The sequence below is a fragment of the Pongo abelii genome, chromosome 10 (assembly GCF_028885655.2).
Source record: "Pongo abelii isolate AG06213 chromosome 10, NHGRI_mPonAbe1-v2.0_pri, whole genome shotgun sequence".
In the NCBI taxonomy this organism is placed as follows: Eukaryota; Metazoa; Chordata; class Mammalia; order Primates; family Hominidae; genus Pongo; species Pongo abelii.
Window position 1 is genome coordinate 93,228,804 of NC_071995.2, and position 23,573 is coordinate 93,252,376.

Genomic DNA, 23,573 nt, shown 5'->3' on the forward strand with positions numbered 1-23,573 from the left:
CTCTAGTCAGATCAGAGGCAGCATTAGATTCTCATAGGAGCATGAAACCTATTACGAACTGTGCATGCGAGGGATCTAGGTTGGGCACTCCTTACAAGAATGTAATGCCTGAGGATCTGTCACTGTCTCCCATCCCCCTGAGATGGGACTGTCTAGTTGCAGGAAAACAAACTCAGGGCTCCCACTGAATCTACATTATGCTGAGTTGTATAATTATTTCATTATATATTACAATGTAATAATAATAGTAGAAATAAAATGCACAATAAATGTAATGCACTTTAATCATCCCCAAACTATCCCTTCCCCTCAACCCGCCCACTGTCTGAAAAATTATCTTCCATAAAGCCAGTCCCTGGCGCCAAAAAGGTGGGTGACTGCTGATCTACAGTGCAAAAATGTCAAAGAAAAATCCATATGACCTTTCAAGTCAAGTTATTCACCTCCAAGATGAACCTCTAAGATGTGACAGTCTATAATATGCCACAGAGTCAACAATCTAAAGAAAGATACAGGCACCTGTATCTCAAATCTAATTTAAGAGGGCCCATGTTACTCTGCACATTAAGACTTCTCATCTCTGTGAGAAGTCTCAAAAATTGTTTAAAAAGTCTATTAAAAATTATAATAAGGCCTATAAAACCTTTAGACTTTACCTAGTTGAGGCCTTACATGTCCCTGAGAAGGATGTATTACTATGTTCATTTTACAAATAAGTGAACTGAGGTTTTTTAAGAGATATGGCTACTGAGATAATGAATCAGTCTCAAAGTCTATGTAGAAGAATCAATTTCAATTCGTTACCCTCCAACTAATCCATTGCCAGACTTTTTCCAAATGCACACTTACAAAAAGTAATTTGTAACCGTCTACCTGGAAGATCTAGCCATCTGTTAGACACCTGGAGCCAAGAATGTCTGAATCTGCACGAATGCCAAGAAGTGTGCAAAACTGAACTTGTGATCTGCCCCACCATTTCCTGGGCATACCCAGGGTGGCAGTGGGTGCTGATACCTTCCACTTGCCCCTCAAGATCCACCCCATCTTCTCTGGGAGTCCAGTGTACATGGCTGCATCCATGGACAAGGCTTCCAGCTGGGCTCGCCCCTGAGGAGCAGCAGCAGGGGGAAGGAGGGAGAAGAGGGAGGCTGGGGTGTTCATTTCCCCTGTTGCCTTCTCTATGGCTCACTGTGGGCTGGCTCCATCCTCTAACTGAAGGGCACAGCTTGGGTCAGGAAGCCCCCTCCACAGAGCCTCTTCGCCCCCAGATTTGGGTAAGTACTCCCTTCCCTCCTCAGGTCTAGGGCTGGTGTTAGCCCTTCTGTGACTAACCTGAAGGAGCTCTGCAATGATCTGCATTTTCTCTCTACCTTTGTAAGAAGTTACTTCATTAATGCTCTTCAGGTTATCTGATTTGGGTGTATCATCTGTTTCCTGTTTAGACTCTAGGTGATACTGTAGTCTTGTCAAAGCCCGGGGCTGAAGCCAAAGAAGGGCTCCATTGGAAATATCATAAGTGACACCTCTAGTCTTAGGAGGCCTGGAGGAGGAAAAAGGAATGAATGAGCTTTTCCCTACTGACTCATAAACCACCCAAGAAGAGTTGGTGGTCTCCTCAACACTGTTGCTACATAGCAAGGAGAGGGTGGGAAAAGGAAGAACTCGGAGGCAAAGAGCCACACAGTGAGCACTTATTATGTGCCAGGTGCAGTACAGGATTTTCACACACATCATGTGATCACGTGCTGTGTAATCTTATTTCGACTGTAACCTCTCTTTGTTCCAGTTTTTCATCTGTAAAATGAGAATAATAGTAGGATCTATTTTGTAGTGTTGAGATAATTAAATGAGATAATACCTGTAAAGTGGCTAACACAAGACATCATACATGTTCAGTAAGTATTACCTATTAATAATGATGATCAGGATAATAGTAATGATTTTAAAAGCCTTATAATCATCTTCTAAAGTAGATATTATTTTGCCCATTTTAAAAAGGAAACTAAGGCTCCACCAGGGATGTCACAAAGAAGAGGAAGAAGGGAAATTAATCTGAATCCTGACACCAAATCTTTACCAATTTCACCATCACCACATCACCCCGCCCCTCAGTTGCCTCCCATGTGCCACAATTCACAATCTATATAAGGGATGGCATATATGTGACCCATGTGCTGTCATACTCTTCTCCCAGATGAGTGATGGACAAGGGTCCTCTTTTGAGTTGACTCTCAGAATGCCTCCTAACGTACTCCCTGTCTTAGTCCTTTTTCTGCTGCAATAACAGAATATCACAGACTGGGTAATTTATAAAGATCAGAAGTTTATTTGGCTGATGGTTCTGGAGGCTGGAAAGTCCAAGACTATGGCAACGGCAACTGGCCAGGGTCGTCACCTAGTGGAAGGTATCATGTGGCAAGGAAGCAGGCACACAGGAAACAGAAAAAGGAGGTCAAACGTATCCTTTTAACAGGAACACATTCCTACAATAGCAGCATTAATCCACTCATGAGGGTAGATCCCTCATGGCCTAATAAGCTCTTAAAGGCCTCACCTCTTAATACCGTTACAGTGGCAATTAAGTTCCCAACAGATAAACTTTTGGGGGACACATTCAAACCACAGCACTACCTAAGCACCCACTAATAATCAATCCCAGTTGACCTGTGAGGTAAAGCTAATTTATCCTTGAGGAAAAACATTAATGCAGATGAACAGGACAAAGTCAGATTCAACAAAGACTGTGTGCTCCACAGATCAAAATTTTGCTTTGTTCGCAGCAGTATCCCTAGGGCCCAGAACAATGCTTGATATGTAGAAAGCACTCAGTAAATACTTGTTGAATAAGTGAATGAATAAAAGGTATTATATAAAGACCCATGCCTTCAGGGAACTTACAGAGAATAAAGATAGACAAAAAGAAGAACATAAACAGACCTAATGCAAACTAGCCTAAGATAGGTACCGTAAAACCATAGTCAGTTGTGGGTAAAATAAGAAGAGAGGGAAGTCTGAATTAGTCTGGGTAACAGCATTTAAAAAAGAATATGGTGTTGCTTTCAAGTTATCTTAATCTAAGCTCACCCTCTTCTCAGGCAGATATTCTAATAGGCCTGCTTTAACAAGCAGATGAAAATAATTTATAATTAGTAACACTATTTACCTTAAACGGTTTACAACTTAAGTTCATAAATCTCTTTGGAGAGAACAAATGGGACTTTCAACCCAATTCTGGGTGGGTCATTGTGAATAAATGAGATCTTGAATTATTTGAACAAGAGCCCTAAGGTGCTATCACTTGTCCTTTTCTCACTGAAACCTAACAGGGGCCCACACAGAGACTTCCTCCTCTTCCTTTGCTCTAACATGGAAATATCTTTATTTTTTTTTTTATTTTAAGAGTCATAGGCCAGGTGCTATGACTCACATCTATAATCCCAAGACTTTGTGAGGCAGAGGCAGGAGGATAACTTGAGCCCAGGAGTTCAAGACCAGCTTGGGCAACATAGGGAAACATCACATCTATTAAAAAAAAAAAAGTTTTTTAAATTAGCCAGGTGTGGTGGTGTATGCCTGTAAGTCCCAGCTACTTGGGAGGCTAAGGTGGGAGGATCACTTGAACCCAGGAGTTTGAGGCTGAAGTGAGCTACAATCATGCCACTGCACTCCAGCCTGGAAAAGAGTAATAATTGTTCTAAAAAGTTCCAAAAATACAAAAATTTAGACAGTAGAGAATGAAAGCAAGCCACCAACTTCTCCCCAACCCAAATGACAACAGGCGTCAGCAGACTATGGCCTGTGGCCAAAGCCAGTCTGCACCTATTTTTATACAGCCTGTGAGCTTAGGATTGTTTTTATACTTTTAAATGACTGAAGACAGGAATAATATTTTGTGAAATGTGAAAATTATATGAAATTCAATGTCCAATGTCCATGAAGTTTTGGTGGCACATGGCCATGTCCATCCCTTTATATACAATCTGTGGCTACTTTCAAGCCAGAGCTGCAGAGTTGAGTAACACCCCCAATCTAAAAGAATAGATTCTTTGGCCTTGCTAAAACACACTTCTCTTTCTAACTCACCATCTCTTTTTTTTCTTTTTGAGACACAGTCTCACTCTGTTGCCTAGACTGGAGTGCAGACAGTGGCATGATCTCAGCTCACTGCAACCTCCGCCTCCCAGGTTCAAGCAATTCTCCTGCCTCAGCCTCCCAAGTACCTGGGATTACAGGCATGCACCACCACACTCAGCTAACTTTTTTATATTTTTAGTGGAGACAGGGTTTATCATGTTGTCCAGGCTGGTCTCGAACTTCTGACATCAGGTGATCCGCATGTCTTGGCCTTGCAAAGTGCTGGGATTACATGTGTGAGCCACTGCGTCCAGCCCTAACTCACCGTCTCTTATTCATCCATCTATACATCAAACAAGTTGTGTAATATAACACCTCCCATTTGTCAACCTGTTTTTTTTTTCATTTAACTATTTACTGTGGCTGTCATACTCCAATCAGGTTGCTATAAAAAAATGCCATGGATTCTACATGACTGAAATTTATTTCTCACAGTCCTGGAGGCTGGGAAGTTCAAGATCAAGGCATTGACAGACTCAGTGTCTGGTAGGACCTGCTTCCTCATAGATGGAGCCTTCTTGTTGCATCCTCATGTGGTGGAACGGGCAAACAAGCTCCACTCAGCCTAATCGCACTCATGAGGACTCTACCCTCTTGACCTAATCACCTCCCAAAGGTCCCACCTCCTAATACCATTGCACTGGGGATTGAGTTTCAACATAATGACTGGGAGTGGAGGCACACAAACATTCAGACTAGAGCAGTGGCCATCATTCTTTAGGTTTTCACAGAATAATCAACTTTCTAATATGTATGTCAATATCACCCATATCCCTATCAAGTTTCTCACAGGCATTTCACGACCAGCCACGCATTCAAAAGCATCTCTTCCCTACCTCATTTATCTTGCTGGGGAAACAGCACAGAGAGTACATACTGCAAAGGGCTCATAAGAAATGGGAGCTATAACCCTGTGATTTCCCTTTGCAGTAAACACATGACCCTGGTAATCAGTCACTCTCCAACTTGGCTGGTCCGGTGTGGTAGAACACACCCTGGGTGACTGTGCAGTTTGGTTGGGAAAATATTTGCCAAGAAAATGTCTTGGGTAAGTGGGGAGTCCCAACCAAAAATGTGAGATGTTAGTCTCCTGCTCATTTAGCTAATGTGAAGAACTAGCTTTAGACTGTATAGTTTTCATACCTAATTTCTAGCAACTCACAGATTCATAGATAAACTGATTTTACATTGGCTTACTTCCTACAATTATTTTGATGGCACTTTGTTGATATTCTACTAGCAAATGTGTTTTTTCCTAGAAAGTTTCAATTTAGTCAGTAAATATGTACTACTGTAGGTGGTCTTTGGTATTTGGTTTAGTGAGGATAGAGAAAAAAACATTTTTAGCATGCGAAAATAATTCCTGGAATAATTTTCAGGGATGGCTTAATTCAGAGTTAAGTTTTTGCTAGAAGAAATTTTCTATGATAGCCCTAATATTAAAGAAAGCAAAACATTTTTTGATCTCACATATGATTCTAACGTATATTAGTTAAGCAAAATTGGCTGGTGTTCCAGTTACTGCTATATAATATGCCATCCCAAAAATTGGTGGCCTAAGACAATACTAGTCATTTATTTTTCTCATGAAATCTGCAATTTGGGCAGTGCTCAGCGGGAACAGCTCATCTCTGCTCTACGGGGCATTAACTGGGGTCGTTCAATTGAGGTGGGAGGATCCACTTCCAAGATGGCTCTCTCACATGGTTGGCAAGTTGCTGCTGGCTGTAGGATGGGAGCTAAGCTGGGCTGTCAGCCAGTGTCCATATTTCCTTTCCATGTGGGCCTCTCTATGGGCTTCTTGCAGCTTGGCAACTGGATTCTAAGAGTCAGTGTTCAAAGAAACCAAGGCAGATGCTACAAATCTTCTTACAGTCTACCTCATAAGACAAGCAATGTCATCTCCACTGCATTCTACCAGTTAAGCAAATTGTTAAGACCAGCCCAAAGTCAAGGGGGGGATAATAAGATCCCACATCTCAGTGAAAGGAGTTGCAAATAATTCATGGCCACCTTGAATCTACCACAGCACATAAAAGAAACAATATAAATGAATCTCTGAAACTCATGGTTTGGATATCGAAGTGGCAAAGAGAAGCCAAGAGTAGAATCAGAATCTCTCATGGTTGGACCAACTCTCTTGACAAGAAGGAAGACACAGTGGTCAAGCGCACAGGCCAAGGCCAGGAGCTATGGCTCACTCACACCTGTAATCCCAGCACTTTGGGAGGCTGAGACGGGCGGATCACCTGAGGTCAGGAGTTTGAGACCAGACTGGCCAACATGTGAAGCCCCATCTCCACTAAAAATACAAAAATTGGCCAGGCATGGTGGTGCACACCTGTAATCCCAGCTACTCAGGAGGCTGAGGCAGCAGAATCACTTGGACCTGGGAGGCAGAGGTTGCAGTGAGCTGAGATCGCGCCATTGCACTCCAGCCTGTGTGACAGAGTGAGACTCCCTCTCCAGAAAAAAAAAAAAAAAAAAGCACAGGCCACCCAAGTGTGACTCCTATGTTCTGTCATGCACCAGCTGAATGACCATAGACAAACTGTCCTTTCCATGTTCCCATATCTTCATCTCCAAAATGGGGAAAATAATGATGTCCACTGCAGGGTTTATCCAGAGAAATCAAGATTCTGCTTTTTAATTAACTTTTAAATTTTTTTAACCTGGTATATAACGTGCTCACAGAAAACTGCAAAATAAGTGCTCTGTGAATTTTTACTAGCTGAACAGACTTAGCTGACTACTGCCCAGACCAAGACACGGAACACAGGAAGGACTGGGAAACAACAGGGAGTGGGAACAACAGGGAGTGGGGAAGGGGAGTAGGAAACAACAGAGTGCTGGAGACTTCAGCAAACAGGAGACCACAGATTCTTGGCTCTTGCCAGTAATAAAGGTGGGATGTGTAGATTAAGCAAAACATGGCAGAGGCCAGACTTAGTCCACAGACCCCTGTTTGGAACCTTGCAAATAGGTGTTAGCTGCTTGAAGAAGTGGGGAGGGTTTTGAATAGTGTTAATGGATGAGAAGATGGAGGTGCGTGAAGAACAAGAAGGGGATGTCAGCATAGGAGAGGCTGACAACGTAGGTATAGCTCGGCATGGCAGGGTTAATGGGCATGGGGTTAACTAGGCTCAAGGTTCCAGAAGGAATCTTGGTGTGAAGTTGTCCTAATACAGGAAGAAGCCTACCAGGTGCTGAGAAAGGCTCAGAGACAAACCTCTTGCCACAAAGCCAAGTGATCACCCTTCCTAGCTGTCACCTGTTTAATCACTAAAAATCATAAGGAGCTCCACTCCCATAAGCAACTGTGCTCAGTCTTTCTTCCCCTCTCCTTTTGCTCATTCCCACACATAGTAAGACGTTTGTTTTCTCTCCCTTGCTCACTTTGTCTTGCTTTTGTGTATACTGCCCCTCTGCGTAGAGTTCTAAAATTTCTCTCTCTTATGAAACATCTCACAGCGCACACACTGTTGGAAGATTTTGGCACTTCAAATCCTTTTTGGAAAGAGGCAGATACAAATGAGGAACATGAAAAGTGAAGTCCTGTTCACAACTCTGGCTCTGAAATCCAAGGTATCTGGTAGACCTCTTGAAATAATCCCAAGCCCTCCTCACCTTGGCTACGGCAGGCAGTTTAAGAAGTGGCTAATGAGATACTCAAGAGTGGTGGGAGGAGGGGAAATTTGGAATCATTAGCAACTAACTTGGGTGACTGGCAGATCTGGAGATGACGGCCCATGGCATGCAGCTGGCAAGGGTAACATCAGGAAGAAGACTAATTTATTTAGAAATATTTAGATCAAATTCCTATCTGAACATTAGAACATGCCTGCACCTTACTAGATGAGACAGCACACAATAAGCATTTCAGTTTAGTGCTTGGCAAAGAGCAGGTGCCTCTAAACCTTTTCCCCTTACTCACCTCTTTTCCTTTCTTCTCCTACTCTATCAAGCTGTATATGGTTACGTGAAGCCTTATTTACTTAGGGACCCTGCTGGCTACAGTCAGCTCTTCTTCTCAAGCTGTGCCCCTGGCCTGATCTGAACTACATGGCCACACTAGTTTTTAATTGACTTTGGAAGAAAGATTTTTGAATCATTTCATGCATGTGTTAAAGGTGAAGTCTCTAGTTCACAGATCTTGAGTGTCTTTGGAAATATGTTCTGCCTTTTATCATACTACCCTGGAGGCAGTGTGATGGTGCAGCTGGTTAGTTCATGTGTGTGAACACTTTTTTATGTTCAGTGCATGTTCTATTGAAAGATATAGGTACTTTACATATATTTGGAAAGAGGCAAGACGTAAATTAATGAAATCAAAGTGAAGAAAATCCCATTTTCCACTGAAATCCCATTTGTCACCCTGTATTTTTAAGTATAGTGTTTTTTTGTTGTTTTTTTTTATGAAGCCCTGTTTTGGGTATTTTAACTACTGTAGTATAAAATAAAACTAAGGAATAATAACTATTTGCAGGCTTCTCTATAACACAGCTCTGGATTCTTCAAACTGTGAATGAAAATTCTTACTCAATAATTTAGGATGAACTATAATTTTTATTTAAGAAATTCAGGATTATTTTGGAGAGGAAGCATATGGGTGGTGATGGGAACATGTTTTAGGCTCTACAAAAATAATAGTAATTTATGAGAGGACAGTTTACATCACTCAGAATTTAGCACTGAGAGTCCACATTTTGGTTTAGAATTAAAACATTTTTATTTTCATTTACAGTTTAAAAGCACTTAAAATTTAGTATATGTTCTTTTAGAAGTGTACATGCACATGTACATTTTGTATAAACTGGACTATACGAATGCATTTTGAAATATGTTTTTTCAAAAACTTAATGCAAGTCTTTCTATTATGATTGCTGTATCTACAACACTGAAGCTAACCAGTGTCTGTCTTGTTGGATGTTATCCTCAGTGCTTTACTATTTTAAACAATGCTTAGATGGTCATTCTTTACATATATCTTTATATGCCTATCCCATTGTTTCCTTAGGATAATCTCTAGAAGTGGAGTGACTGAAACAAAGGATAAATACATTTTAAAGTCTGGAATATATATTTCAAGCTGCCCTTCCCCTAAATTATGTTGATCTATACTCCTGCCAGTGTACTCTTCTTCATACTCTTGCCAGCACTGGTTCCTGTATTTCTTTGCTATCTTCACAAGTTTAATTATATATCTTTTGTTATTTGCAAAGTTTAATTTTGTTCACACATGTATTGCCACCTGAATTTCTTTTTTGGTGAAGTGCCTGTTCATGACCTATGCAGGCATGAGGTCTTGCCTGTGGTTTGATCCTACACTGATAAATTTCACACATTTCATATATTGTTAATGCACAGCAGACATCGCAGGCCTCTGATGAACGGCTGTGTGTATTTTTGAGGCAGTTCTGGCTGTAAAATATAAATAGGGTAGAAAAAGGAATGACTCAAAGGTCTTACTTCTTGTCTGAAGTAAACAAAACATGCGCTCCAGTATATTTGGGTCAACACAGCCAGCATTTCTAGCTAAAGAAAAAGGGCTGGCTCTGGCTGCTGAGTCACTTAAATCATGTTTCACTTGGCAACATGACTCTAAGTCCTTCTGCAAATAAAGAGGGGCTGATAGCTACTCCAAGCTCCAAGCAATGCATTAATGACAAAAAGATAAATTTACCCACATAGAAACATAGAAACAAGAGCAGGAGTCCAGCTATTTATACAAGTTCAATCACTATTTTATTTTTAATCCAGTTCCTCTTTCTTTTTAAATTAGAATTTAAATGCCAAATGCTGTGAGGCTAGAGGTCATTTTAAACCAAACATCTGAAATCCAAAAGCCCTTTCCGGCCATTTTTATTACTTTAACTGTTAAACGGTACATCGCATTCATGGATATATCCCTGGTACCACAAGTTCATTATTTCCTATTGCAAGCCAGACTGCCTCCTACATTCTGTCATCTCTGTCCATTCGCATAGCTAACTTCCGAGGTAACCAGGCCAAAGACTTTGACAAAAATCTCTATTTCTCCTTCTCCCTTGCCCTCCTTACCTAATCAATTGCCAAATCCTAGAGATTTTTCTTAATATTTTCTTAATATAAAGCTTTTATTGTAGAACAGTTTTAGATTTATAGCAAAATTGCAAAATTCACCTATTCTAACCTAGGTCCCTGTAATGTGAACATCTTACGTGGCCACCGTAAATTTGTCACAACCAAGGAACCGACACTGATACATGACTATTAACTAAGCTCCACACTTTGTTCAGATATCACCAGTTTTTCCCTAATGTCCTTTTTCTCTCCCAAGATCCCATGTCCAGGATACCACATGATGTTTAATCATGTCTCCTTAGTCTCCTCTGATCTGTGACCGTGATTCAGTCTTGCCTTGTTTTTGATGACCTTGGCAGTTTTGAGGAATAACGATCAGGTATATTGTAGACTGTCCCTAGGTCTACCTGGTCATTTTCTCATGCTTAAACTGCTGTCAATGGCTTTTCTGGAGGATGACCACAGGGCTGGGGTGCCATTTTCATCAAATCCTATCAAGGATGCATGCTATCAACGTGGCTCTCGGCTGCTTCACTCACAACACTTCTAACACCAACCGTGGGGGTTTTTCCTCACACTAATTCTCCAGTTTTCCGGACAGCAGCCAGGTATCCTGTAAGTCAATTCAATTCAGTTCTGACACTAACTACCCAGAGTTAACACAGAGTCCCACAAGACTGCCCCATTTCAGACACCAATTGCAAGTCCTGAGCCCTCCATACTTCTGACTGGCTATAAATCTGGGGTCAGGGGAGTCCTAAAACTCCCTCCTCAGGGCTCACAGAACTAAGGAGAATACTTTCCTACTCTTACTTGTTTGTTACAAAGGATACACATAAACAGCTCAAGGAAGAGGCACACGGGGTGAGGTCCAGAAGGGGCAGAGTACAGAAGCTTCCATCCCTGTGGGGTTGGGATGTGCCCCATTCCTGGTACAAGGATGCATTCATCAATCTGGAACCCTCAGAACCCTGTCCTTTAGGTTTTTTAATGGAGCCTCCATAACAGAGGTATGATTGATTACATCATTGACCACTGGTGATCAACTCAATCTCGACCACTTCACCCCTCCCGGAAGGAAGGGTGGCTACATTAGTCTCTTCTCGTGCTGCTAATAAAGACATACCTGAGACTGGGTAATCTATAAAGAAAGAGTTGTAATTGACTCACAGTTTCATATGGCTGGGGAGGCCTCACAATCACAGCAGAAGAATAAGGGACATCTTACATGGCAGCAGGCAAGAGAGAGCTTGTGCAGGGGAATTCCCCTTTATAAAACCATCAGATCTCATGAGAGTCATTCACCGTCATGAGAACAGCACGGGAAAGACCTGCCCCCATGATTCAATCACCTCCCACTGGGTCCCTCCTACGACACATGGGAATTGTGGGAGCTATAATTCAAGATGAGATTTGGATGAGGACACAGCCAAACCATATCAGTGGCCCTGAAAGTTCCACTCTCTAATTACATGGCTGGTTCCTTTGGCAACCAGCTCCATCCTGGAGCTATCTAGGGGCCCACCAAAAGTCACCGCATTAGCAGAAACTCAGGTAAGGCTGAAGGGGCTTGTTATGAATAATAGAAAATGCTCCTATCATGCACATCACTCAGGAAATTCCAAGGGTTATAGAAGTTCTGTGTCAGGAACCAGGAACAAAGACCAAATATGTCTTACTCTATCGCGACTTGGCACTGATGATGTTGACGATGACCACCTGACTGAGGTAGTGTCTGCTGGGTTTCTCCACTCTAAAGTTCCTGTTTACCCTCTTTTCATACTCATTTTTCAGATGGGGAAACTGAGGTTAGAAGTTAAATGATTATGTCAAAACTAAAAAGTAGTAAAACCAAAATTGGAAGGCAAGGCTTCTCACTCCTTGTTCTGAGTTTCTTCCACTCTACCAGGAGTTGGCAAACGACAATGGTCCAGGGGCCAAATCTATCCCAGCACCTGTTTTTCATAAGGGCTGTAGTTTTAAGCTGTTGGGGAAAAAAATCAAATGAATAATATTTCATGACATGTAAAACTTACATTAAATTCAAATTTCAGTGTCCATAAGTTTATTGGAACATGGCTATGCTCACCTGTTTACATATTGCCTATAGTTGCTTTCATGATACAGTGGCCAACTTGAGTAGTTATGGCAGAGACTTATGTCCACAAAGGTTAAAATATTTCAGCTTAAAAATGTAAAATATCTGGCCCTTTACAGAAAGTGTTTGCCAACACTGCACTATACCATGATGCTAAGCTGCCTCTTTATCTATCTATCTATCTATTTATTTATTTATATATTTTTGTCAGGGATAGAGAAAAGCAGCAGCTTTTAATCTCTTAAGATGGCTTAATTGTGCAATACACGAAGTGTAAAACAAAATCCTCTAAAACATTTCTTTAGGGGCTCAGACTTGAGGTTTGCTCAGCTTTCCCACTCTTAGTGATGAAATCACATAAGTGCAGTGGAGAGCTTGGGTGTGGGAGAGAAGAAGAGATGCAGAGACAGGGATACAGAGCAGGGAGAGGCAGAGACACATACATTACTCTGGACATTAGAATTGTAGAGAAGAAGAGGGACTCCCCCAATTAACAGATCATAGATAAAATTTGTGCAGTGAGCCAAAAACACCCCAAAAACCAAAAAACAAAACATACCGGGGAGGCTGTGACAGGCCAGGGGTCTTTTAAATGCAAGCCTGAGATCTTCCTCCAACATGTACAGCAAAGACATTCTTAGAAATGTTTTCTGCATGTTTCCAAGTCTCAGCTGCTCCAACAGCATGCTCAAGAGACTGCCTCTCCACTCTCTCCCTCACTCAAACATGACCCCCATCATTCCTATCCGCAGACGACAAGGCTGGCTACGCGCCCAACTCCAAAACTGTTCTCTGTTTATTTCTAACTCTAGGAAATGACAGAGATGTCTCATGAGAACTGTATTCTGGGGTGTTACATTCTGATTTTTATTGTATGTATAATACAGAAAGCTACTTTTCGTTTTTGTCTCAGTATCTTTTGTGAATAGTCACTTTTCTCTTTCTAAGTTCATATCAAATACCCATGAAATTTCTTAGGAGGCCCCTCCTTTAGAAAAATATTTTGCAAGGCAAATAAAAAGCTGGCACTGTTCAAGAATCAGGAAAATGGGATACTCCTTGGAGAGGAAAATGCAACTGTCACAAAAAGACAAAGGGCGAAGTGAGGGCTGTGTGAGGATAACTTCATGAAAGCAGATAACAGAAAAAAGAACTGATGTTAGAAAGTTCAAGGTCAAGGACATTGCTGAAGCTGTGTCATCATTATGACTTCAGGAACTCTGCATTTAATACTTTATACTTTCAAAAATGTGTTTCACCATCACAGCAATCCAGTGAGGTTAGGAATTAGCTTCATTTTTCAAGTCAAGTCCAGGCATTAAATGGCTCATTTAAGTTACCTCCATGAGGTCAGGGCTCAGTATGCTGGATCATCACTATATACCCAGAGCCAACCATTATGCCTTGGAACACAGCAGGTGCTCAATAAAGACTTGCTGGGAAAATGTCATTAGGCCGATTGACAAATCCCCAAATCTTCTATCTCCTGGTATTTACAACACTAATGGATAAAGACGACCCCCTGCTACAATAAATACCCCTGTCCTTTCTGTTCTACCATGAAGGTGCAATTTGTTGATCAATGACTTCCCAGCTTAGGCATCCTCTAAGGGCAGCTCTGACACTCAGCGAATCAATCGCAGACACAGAGAGCAAGGAGAGGGCCTCGAAATCCCATTTCTTACAGGAGAGGATGGGTTATATTAATCTTAAAACACAAATGTGGACACCACAGTATTTCTAGAGGATCAGTATTTATGGAGGAGGCGTTACCTTTTAATAATTAAGTCCTAAAGCGGCTTTTCAAACTTACGGATGGGACTGGCTTACTTAACAGTTTAGCAATAAGAAAATAAAGCACAAGATGAGAATTCTGCACACTCGCCTTCTGGTAGAAGTCATATCTGTGAAGCAGAATGAGTATAAGGATTCCAAAAAAAGCAGAAGAAAATCCAGCTGTCTTTCTGTGATCTTCTCATAAGAACAGCAACTCTCAATCACAGTCTACTTTGTACAATCAATTCATTAACACCTATTTACATAATAACACCAGGGTTTGAGGCCACAGTTTTCCTTGCAGGAGGCATGATTTTAAAGCAAATGTCTTCACAATGCCACACAATGATCCTCAAGGCATGAAGATATCTAGCAGACAATGCCATGGGCTTCTGGAGCCCCCTTTAAAATTTTGTTTTTGCTTTTCAGTCCCAGGAATGAATAGGGACTTTCTGGAAATGCCATCTAACCTTGTATTTTAGAGACATTGTTGGGGATAACAAGGCATGAAATTGCTTTCCCAAAGAAATCATTTTTCTGTTTCAATAAATGGTGCTGGATATTGGGGGAGTCCATTCAACAGCCGATTTGAATAAGGGAGAGCAAAGAAACTCTTTAGATGCTGTTCAAGTTATTCCTGGATTGAGATACTGGTACTGAGAGATGATGAGAAAAGAATTTATTTAAAAAGAAAATGTAAAAAGCAGTTGGTCACGAGAGAGAAAGAGAGTGACTGTGTTATTCTCAAGAAAACAGTAGACTGTCCCCAGTTTTTGCCACCAGGCCACCCAGCTATGATGGGATAACTACATATATAAAGCCCAGTGTCTGCCAAGGGCAAATTGGTTCCTCAGGTAAAGCACAAATAAGTCACTATCTTGACAGTAGAATCAGCAGCAGTTTGTTTTGTTTTTTTGTTTTTTGTTTTGTTTTGTTTTGTTTTTCCAGTAAGACAACAGAGAGCTCACAGCCCCCAAAAGAAAAAGTTACTTTCTTGCCAACATTGGTCAAAAGTATGATTCTTTTAGAAAAAATCAATGAAGGTTTCCTTTCCCAACCCCATCAAGGCAGGAAATGGAATTGTATTTCTTAAATGAATGAATGTTTTCATAATATTTATGTTTTTAGATATATGTGATCATTAAAATGTGACTTCTATTTGCTATGTGAAGTGGAGACAAATTAGAACTGATTGCATGTGGAGATTTTGTTTGTTTCGTATCCTTTTGTATATGCTATGAAATCTTAAAATCATTAGACCAGGAGGAGCCTGGAGGGGCCATTGGATCCACCTTATGTCTCTCTGCTTCAATGTGTGGCCCTTGGACTAGCAGCATCAACATCTTCCGAGACCCTGTTAGAAATGCAGTGGACCCCATCTCAGACCTAATAAATTAGAATCTGCTTTACTACAAGCTTGCCAGGTGATTTGTATGCACTTCCATCTCGCATCTTCTTCAGCTGTAACTCTCCTGAGTCTCAGACAAACTCATCTAGCCTACAGATGGGTTAGTGTCCAAGATTCAGAATCACTTTGGCCGTTGGTAGGATGGGTGCTGACTGGCCATGCCTAGGGTCGCATGCTCAGCCCTGGATGAAGGAAGGGCCCTAGAACCATGGGGACTTAGAGTTGAGGAAGAAAATCAAGGGGCTACTATCAGAAGAACAGGGAATGGATGACAGGCAAGCAAACCAAAAGACCTTCCCAGAAGTGATCAATTACTTGGGATGAGTATCTGACCAAAGTCAGATCAACAAAGAACAATTGCATCAATGAAGAACAGAGAAGAGGAGGCTCTCAGATTGAGGTTATAAAGTTCATAGAACATAAACCTAGAGCTGCCACATGGAGAAAGCCTGCCTGCGAACAAAGCAAACCCCAAGGAAACAGGGCTGGGAAATGGAGAGAGACCAGGTCCCTGTAAGCTTAGTTGTGTCCCTGAATGTATGGCCACTAACTCCAGGGGGCAGCCTTCACACTGTTTTCTAATGCAATGTGACTGTGCCCCTGAAGCTGTGCCATGACATGCCAGCCCTCCCTAGATCCAGCTACACCTGAAGCACATTTTCTCTCTGGACTTTTGTTATATGTGCCCATCAACTTCTCCATCTTTTTTTTTTTTTTTTTTAAATTTTGATTTAAGTCGGTTTGAGGCAGATTTTCTGTGACTTGCAACTGAAACACTGCTGACACCCATGGGGTGAGTTTTAAAAATATTCATGCTCATCCCAGACCAAAACTTTTTCTCCTGCAAAAGACAGACTCTGATATGGCCAAGGCGGAGATGGGGAGAAGGGAAAGGGGTTGGAGGATGCATTTTTATGCACTGCCAGGAAGAAGTCAATGAAGAAATCCTCTACAGGAGGGCAATATGACTATCTCTATATTTAAATATTTTAAATATTTAAAAGTATACACCATTTGGCCTAGTGGTTCTATTTCTTCAAACTGATAATATAGATAAATTAGCGTATGCGCTGAAATATTTATGTTCAAGGGTAACATTTAATTACTGTTGGGACAGCAGAAGATTGTACAGCCAAAATGTCCAGCAATAAAAGGCTAGTAAATGATGGACCATCTAAACAATGTTTAACAAACATTCCTGTAGTTATTAAAAAGCAAATATGGAAGGTCTACATGTGCTAACCTGGAACAATCCCCAAGATAAGTAAAAACAAGTAAGGTGGCCGGGTACGGTGGCTCATGCCTATAATCCCTGCACTTTGGGAGGCCAAGGAGGGTGGATTACCCGAAGCCAGGAGTTCGAGACCAGCCTGGCCAACATGATGAAACCCTGTCTCTACTAAAAATACAAAAAATTAGCCAGGCATGGTGGTGGGTGCCTGTAATCCCAGCTACTCAGGAGGCTGAGGCAGGAGAATTGCTTGAACCTGGGAGGCGGAGGTTGCAGTGAGTTGAGATTGCACCACTGCACTCCAGCCTGGGCAACAAGAATGAAACTCCATCTCAAAAACAAAAACAAAAACAAAAACAAAACAAAAAGAAACAAGTAAGGTATGGAATTATATATATGTTACCATCAGTGTGAATGAAAAAGATAAATAGGTCTATATGTGTATATATATATATATATATATATATATATATACACACATTAAATGCACGTACATGGATATATCTCTAGGAATAGACAGAAAGTTAATAGGGGTTGTTTCTGGGAAGGGGACAGGATTGGGACAGAGACCTACTTTATGTCTTTTAAATTTTGAAAATACTATATGCATCCATTATATATTTAATGCCTTGGCAGATTTGGAATGTTTCCCTCCTTTTTCTTTCTTTTTTTGAGACGGAGTCTCACTCTGTTGCTCAAGCTGGAGTGCAGCGGCACGATCTCGGCTCACTGCAACCTCTGCCTCCCGGGTTCAAGCAATTCTCATGCCTCAGCCTTCTGAGTAGCTGGGATTACAGGCACGTGCCACCACACCTGGCTAATTTTTGTATTTTTAGTAGAGACAGCGTTTCACTATGTTGGTCAGGCTGGTCTCGAACTCCTGACCTCGTGACCTCAGCCTCCCAAAGTATTGGGATTACAGGCGTGAGCCACCGCACCTGGCCCCCTCCTCTTTCATTAATACAACTACTGGTCTAAAGAAACTGAGAATGCATGTCCCAAGCAAGAAGTCTGGAGACTGAGCAATCAGCGGCCCCCTCTTGTCTAATTAGGCCAAGAGCTGAGCATATCATACTCACAAATGAAAAATCACTGAAATAACTTCATTAATTGGCTAGGGTAGAGCTGCAGTGGGAGTGGAAATTATTTTCCCCAGGAGCAGCAGGGCAGAAAGATTCAGCCTTGAAAACATCTGTCCTGCTGTTAGGTGCTGCAGGGCATGTTGCAGAAATTCCCAGGACCCATCAATCAAAGCAACCCTACTGGTAAATACTTTCTCTTCTGTGATGTGAATCCTCAGTGGCCTCTGGCCTGCCCTACTGGCCATTTAGAATTACCAAGCCCTCCTTTGGAACAACACTGTTTTCTGAAGCTCTCCCCTTATTCTTTCATCCCTTCTAATACATGCGCAGCTGGAAACATTTAAAGCTTCAAGCATAGTTTAAATGAAAAGTGTAAGTAAGGCTGTGTATTGATCCTTAAGCTCCAACTCTCCTGATTATGAGGGTTAGACAGTCTCTGTCATGAGTCTGTGCGATGTGTAGTGGCCACGGTGTACTCACTGACACTGAAACAGCAAACACTGGAACACATCAGGGTGACCTGAGACACTCAGAGCCAAGTCCACCACACAGTGACAGCTGCTGTTTGGGAAGCTCATGATTGGCATTCGAGTTGGCTATCATTTTACGGGTTTAAAATGTGCAACCCAAGCATGACGATGTGATTGTTTCCATCAAGCTGTAATTAACCTACGAATTAACCACTGCTACACTGATTCAATCCAAGGCTATCTTAGAAAGAGTTTGATCCCAACTTTTGGGATTAGAAACTCGTTCTCCGCTTCTTTTTTCCCAACAAAGCTCCTCCTCCTCTCCAAATTATATATTTTACCAGTTAGAAGAGTTATTACTTGGTAGCCTTCTGAAATGATACATGCGGGATGGGTGGGGCAGTGGGAAGTGTGTGGAGAAGGTGGCCCATGTTTGTTACCAGAGGACCACAATTGATTTTGATGCTACCCCTAATGAACATTCAAAGTTTGCAATATTTATCTTCCCAGGCCTCAGCCTTCTCATCTGCCAACTTTCTTGGGGAATGAGATAGATGATCTCAGAGGTTCCTGCACTGCACCATCAGCACTTGGAACAAAAGCACCCAAAAAGGCGAGGTGGCATCTAAAAAATCCCAAAGTTTGGTTGTTTTGAATATTACTGTGGATTTGAGTGTGTGTGTTTCACAGTGCTTTTCTTAGGAAAATGCTTAGCAAATACTTGTGGAGCTGAGCAACCTTTGTCTCTAGTCCAGCTGCCTATAAGACTGTGTGTGTTCAGTTTAAACATTAAAGGACAGTTCAAGTATGAAAATTTGCAGACCACCCCATTTAAATATATTCAACATGGACTACTGTCTATTATTCTTTATAGCAAGCTGAGAGAAATGTGTAGTTCTTTTTCAGTTGGGGAGATTTTTAAAATTACACAGAAAGTCCTAGTTTAAACTAGAACTAGTTTAACTTTGAGCCTCTCAAGTTTGGGCAGATTGTGAAGCCAGCCAATGAGGGCTACAAATCATGCCGTGGTGTCTAGGGAAACAGCTTTGCCTTTGCTTCACTGCAAGCCTTCCGGTTCCCTCCTTTATTCCACAGAACATGATACGGTCACAACAGGTGCCAGATGCCCCATCTGTCCAGAGATTGCTTTAAGCACATCAGTCTGGGCAGCTGCGAACACAATCTGACCTCATTCACTTATATATGTAGTCAGTTAGCATGTGGTTGGGTTAGACTACATCATGGACAAGAGCCCTAACAAAAAACATCCTGAGCAGTCTGTGACCAGGTCTGAGTCATTGTTTTACTTCCAGCAACAATGTCAATGCTTAGGATATAGTAGGTACTCACTCAATCAAGGTTAGCTGAACGAATGAAGTATGACAGCTTTCATCAGTGTTATGACAACATGGCTGGGAGAAAAAATGATCTACGACTATGAGTTTGAATTGAGGGTTACAGAGCCTAGCTTGTAGCACCAAGTAGTTTTTAGTTTCAGACGTCATTCCCAATTGAAAGAGTTTACACTAAGTACAGTCACACACAGCAAGAAGCTAGCAATATATTGAGATATTCATAGCTTTAAGTAGAGCATATGTACATAAATATGCACATATGCACATTGGGAAACATATACATTCACTCACTAAAGCAAACTTCATGATAAATAACTAAAAGACATAAAATTGATTTAACAAAAATAGCCCAGGGGATTTCTTTTCATCACAACTGAACACTGCAAGTAACAGAAGAAGATTCATTCCTAAATGACTCTAGACTCACTAGACTCACTACAAGTGAAATTTCATCCCCCAAAATAACAACACACAGCAAAAATTTGATCAGTTTTAAGTATAGAAAGAAATTAGTTTGGACCCCATGCTGCAGTATGACACTGTATCTGTTGAAAGCCCTTCAACATGTTTCACAGCTTGAAACATCAACCGATTCCAGGGATATTGATGGTTAACAATAATCAAACTTTTTTTTTTTAACTGGAAGCTACTAATAAAATATATCAATAAGGCTGGGCACGGTGGCTCACGCCTGTAATCCCAGCGCTTTGGGAGGCTGAAGCGAGCAGATCACTTGAGGTCGGGATTTCGAGACCAGCCTGGTCAATACGGTGAAACCCCGTTTCTACTAAAAATACAAAAATTAGCAGGGCATGGTGGCATGCACCGTAATCCCAGCTACTCGGGAGGCTGAGGCAGGAGAATTGCTTGAAGCTGGGAAGTGGAGGTTGCAGTGAGCCAAGATCATGCCATTGCACTCCAGCCTGGGTGACAGAGTGAGACTCCATCTCAAAAAACAAAAACAAAAACAAATCAATGAGCCAATAGATTCCTTAGTAATTCCATAATAAGCACATATTGTGGAGTTGGACTGAGTTTAAATCCAGACTATACTGTGCTCTCTTCGGCAGCACATACACTAAACAAAACAAAAAGCAGATTACATCACTTTTTAGCTGTGTGATTTTGAATAATCTGTTTAACTTCTCTGTGCTTCCCATCTATAACAGGGGGATAATAAAAGCATGTACTTCATAAGGTCATGGTAAGTATCAAATGAGATAATTGACATAAAAACTTTTAGGAAGGAAGTTAGCACATGGCAATCAGTAAATGGTTTTTATCATTATTACATCTATCCTCAAAACATGCCCATTTAACAAATGCTCACCATTCTAATCATAACCCCATCCTTCCTAGATGCTCAACCTCAGTGTTTCCACCAGCACAATAACAACGGGAAAACCAATTTGTCTTGCATCCCTATTCCCAAGTGCCTGATGCTGTGCCTAGCCCAGAGTTCAGTAAGTCCTCACTTAATATCAGCCATAGGTTCTTGAAACTTTGACTTTCAGTGAAACAGCTGAATTGGTATGATGAAACCAATTTTAAGAGTTAAATTCCTACATATTTCTGGTCAGAAAAACATCACCAAACTTCTAAGTAAAGACCCAAAACACTTCTATATTAAACACTGAAATCAATGTGAGCTAAATATACACTTAAGAAAGATTAATGAAAACAAGTAAGATAATTAGTTACCCAGTTATTCCAGTTCAGGGTTTTATGTGGCTGGAACCTGTCCCGGCAGCTCAGCTCAGGGTGCGAGGCAAGAACACACCCTGGACAGGACACATCCCATAGCAGGGGGCACTCACATCCACATCCACACTCACACTCACTCAGACTGGGCCTATGTAGACACGCCAATTCACCCAATGTGCACATCTTTGGGATGTGGGAGGAAACCAGATTATCGGGAGAAAACCCACGCAGACATGGGGAGAACGTACAGCCTCCACACAGACAGTGGCCCCGGCCAGGAATCGATTTCTTTCCTCATCAATGCAATAACAAAACAATGTTGAACAAAATGACGTGATTCAAGGACCCACTATAGTTGCTCCAAAAATTTTGGGTAAGATAGTGAAATGATGATAGCAATATTTTAAAGCACTTTGAAAATACATCACAAAAAGTATGATATTCACTGTGTTCCTTAAGGGTTAAGGGAGAAAGAGAGGAATCCTAAGCTTAGATTGTTTTTCTTTTCCCACGGGGACGAAAGGGAAATGAACAACAGCAGATACTGAAAGGTGCACTGGCATTAAATTGTGTCAATTTCCCAGCATAATAAAACCAGAAAGTCCATTCTGGAGCCAAGGCTGATCACCTATTCATCCACTCTATTTTTTTTAAAAAACAAACCACTCTCTCACACAAATACTCTCTCTTACCAATATACATGACTCACTAAGAATTCACATTATATGAAATCACAAAAAAGCAATAGGAATTCAACAAGGCATTTTCTAACTCTCACAAAAGTTTGGCCCCCAGACAGTCGGCAACAGACAGTGCTGAATTTCCAACGGATTTACCACTGCTGTCTGACAGCAAGATCCTGTGAAAGAGGTTGGGGCTGACGCTTTGATGCTTTGTATGGGGAGGGGATCCTGTGCTGGGAAAGGGTCTTAATCAGACCAGTGGGAGCTGCCCACGGCTTGCAATTAAGGCTCTTCCTGGCCAAAGCCCACAGAGATGCCAGGCTTCAAGTACAGGTATTCAGCATAAAAAGCCAAAATTATCCCCCGGAGTGCAGAGGTTACACTGTTACAGAAGCCGAGGATTTTTTTTTTTTTTTGTCCTCTTTAGAGAAATACAATCATGAACTGCTCCAATATAAAATTAAATGGCAAAATGTCCATGATATAGCAAGCTCCCTTTCCCAAAATAAAGTTGTAGACAATATGTATTAGTGAGTCCATTTAATTAAGCAAAGCCAAAAACCAAACCCTCTCCACTATCCCCTTTCTCTCTGTAATGCATACATTGAAAGCTTCCTGAAAATAGATATCAAAGTGTTAAAACTGATTACCACTGGAAAGTGAGGGGGAGTCTTTAAATTTTATATAATCTTTCATCACAGGAAAAGTAAACAGATTAGTTTAATGAACCCTGATGTACCCATTACTCAGTTTCAGCAATGATCAATTCATGACTAGTTCTGTTTCATCTATACCCTCCACTCACTTCCTTTCTTCAGTATTGCTTTGGAGCAAATCCCAAATACTATTCACCCTTAAATATTTCAGTATGTATTGTTAAAAACAAGGAAACTTAAAAAAAAACCATAAAAATAATACCATCATTATACCTAAAATATATCAATGATAACAATTTAATACTTCAAATATCCAGCGTTTAAATTTCCAATTGTCTCAAAAATGTTTTTTACGTAAAAAGAAAAACTTGATACAAATTAATTTAATGAAGTTTAATTGAGCAAAGAACAATTCATGAATCTGGTAGCACTCTGAACCAGAGGAGGTTCAGAAAGCTCTGCTCCATAACTGGGCAGGGAGTATTTATAGAAAGAAAACAGAAGTGAGGCACAGAAACAGCTGGATAGGTGGCAGCTCAGCATTTGCCTTATTCGGACATGGTCTGATCAGTTAACAGCCTGTAACTGGCTAACACCTAACACCCAGCTCCTTGTTACAAAATATACTCCTAAATTAGGCTTTCAAGTTTCTTTACATTCCAAGTTAGGTTAGCTCGTTAAGTAGGGACTCATGGTATGGAGGCAGTCTCAGGCCAAATTTAGTTTAACATTTGTTTTGTTTCACAGTTGTTTGAATCAAGATTCAAATAAGGACCATATATAGTTATTGGTTAATATGTCCTTTAAGTCTTTCAATCTATAGGTTCTCCTTCTATCTTACTGGGTTTTTAAAAAAACAATTTATTACATTTAGAATTTTATGTATCTATTAATTTGAAATTGATCACAAATA

At 41.0% G+C, this 23,573-nt stretch overlaps 1 protein-coding gene across 1 annotated transcript in view; it reads right to left on the reverse strand.

Moving 5' to 3' along the window:
- TMCC3 (transmembrane and coiled-coil domain family 3) overlaps nt 1-23,573 on the reverse strand; it is a 311,066-nt gene that overhangs the window by 132,218 nt on the left and 155,275 nt on the right. The window lies entirely within an intron of this gene.